The 2,102-nt window shown below is 39.2% G+C and overlaps 1 non-coding gene across 1 annotated transcript; it reads left to right on the forward strand.

Moving 5' to 3' along the window:
- The first annotated feature begins 720 nt into the window (after nt 1-720).
- Nucleotides 721-827, forward strand: LOC133802792 (small nucleolar RNA R71). Its single transcript, XR_009877539.1, has one exon. It is a non-coding gene; the product is annotated as a small nucleolar RNA R71 (small nucleolar RNA).
- The last annotated feature ends 1,275 nt before the right edge of the window (nt 828-2,102 follow it).

Consider the following 2,102-nt stretch of genomic DNA (forward strand, 5'->3'; position numbering starts at 1 on the left):
ATATTGGCCAACTGCCCAACCTGTGTCTCAAGGTTTCGAATAGAGGATCTGGTCTCAGTCATAAATTGAGTCTGAGTATTAGTGAGAGTTAACAAGGCAGCTTGCAGTTCATTAGGCCTCTTAGGTTGAGGCATTGATTGTTAAGGCCTAGGCTGTTGTGATGACGAAGCTTGATGCATAGGTGGCTGAGGCATGTTATTCTAAAATTGGCCCTGAAACTGAGGTTGTTGGCCTTGATTATTCTTCCACGAAAAATTGGGATGATTTCGCCACCCAGGATTGTAAGTATTGGAAAATGGGTTATTGAGTGGCCTTTGAAAATTTCCCACCGCTTGAACTTGAGCATGATCCACTGGGTTGTTATTATTCATACAGATAGGGCACTGATCGACAGAATGAGCACCACCACACATTTCACACCTCACTGCCATCTGAACAGCATTAGCAGATACACTGCTCTGTTGCAACTGCTTTGTCAAAGAGGCTACTTGCGCTGTTAAAGCAGTGATTGCATCCAGCTCATGCACCCCAGCTACCTTTCTGACTCCTGATGATCTTTCCTCAGACCACTGACGGTTGTTTGTAGCCATATCCTCCAGCAGCTCATAAGCACCAGTTGCGCTCTTGCTCATAAAAGAGCCACCCGCTGCAGCATCAATAATGGTTGTGGTTGTCGGATATAAACCATTGTAGAAATTCTGTACTAGCATCCACTGTTCAATGCCATGATGAGGACATCTTCTCAGGAGTTCCTTAAACCGTTCCCAAGCTTCATACAATGACTCTCCGTCATTCTGGCAAAAGTTATTGATCTCTCCCCTCAATTTAGCAGCTTTGGACGGAGGGAAGAATTTAGACAAAAATTTCTGAGCTAGATCTTGCCAGGTGACAATAGAATTTGGCTGCAGCGAATTCAGCCAGCTTTTAGCTCTGTCCCTTAGAGAAAATGGGAAAAGCCTAAGCTTGATAGCGTCATCACTCACCCCATTATATCTGAAGGTTCCACACAACTCCAAAAAATTGGACAAATGAGTGTGAGGATCTTCAGAAGGCAACCCATTGAATTGCACAGAGGACTGCACCATTTGTAGAATAGCAGGCTTGATTTCGAAGTTGTTGGCCTCTACAGCTGGTGGGCGTATACTATTTTGTACTCCCGTCAGAATGGGTAGTACATAATCTCTCAGGCTCCACTCAGCATTGTTCTGAGCCTGACCCCCTTGTACAACTCCAGGAATTAGAACATTCCTGCCATCCCCTTCATTCTGTGCCATCTTCACAGATTTCTGGGCCTCCCTCTTGTTCTTTCTGAGTTGTTTGCAAGACTTTTCAATCTCAGGATTAAGAGGAACAAGTGTGTCTTTTCCTTTTCTGCCACGCATATACCAAAAGTCACCTGAGATAGACAAATTAAGCAACTAAACAGATTAGAAACAAGAGAAATTAAAATCAAATTAGAATAAAAATTAATTAGATTGATATTGATAATTATTTTCAGTCCCCGGCAACGGCGCCAAAAACTTGTTGCGATATTTTTGCTATGCAAGTGCACACAGTCGCAAACTCGTAATAAAATGGTAAAACCAAGTATCGTCCTCAAGGACTGATTTATCAATTACCAGTCAATTAATTTCTTGTTCTATTTGATGAATTGAAATTCTTGATTTTTGTAAATACAACAAAAGAAACTATAAATTGCAGAAACAATAATTGAAAATTGAATGGAATAACAACTAATGGAAAAACTTTTAATTTAATCACTGAGAAACAATTAGGATATTCAATCTCATTAACTATCCTCCCTATTATTCCCTAATGCAAAGTGTGAATTCTTCTTCTTTTTACCTAATTCAATTAACAAGTTGATACAGCAGCCTATAATCATACTATGAATTATAAACTCAACCTAGGTGACAATTTCCTATATTTCTATGGTAAATTGAACCACACAGATAGCATTAATCTCACAACTTAATAACAGTTACACAATTAATTCAGATACTTTCGTTCTAAATTAGAATTATGTCCAATATAACCACAGCAGAATTAAATCTCACTTCTCAGATTTTGATTTAAAAACATATGTAAATGACTAAAGATGG

This window comes from Humulus lupulus, chromosome 9 (genome assembly GCF_963169125.1).
Source record: "Humulus lupulus chromosome 9, drHumLupu1.1, whole genome shotgun sequence".
Taxonomy (NCBI): domain Eukaryota; kingdom Viridiplantae; phylum Streptophyta; class Magnoliopsida; order Rosales; family Cannabaceae; genus Humulus; species Humulus lupulus.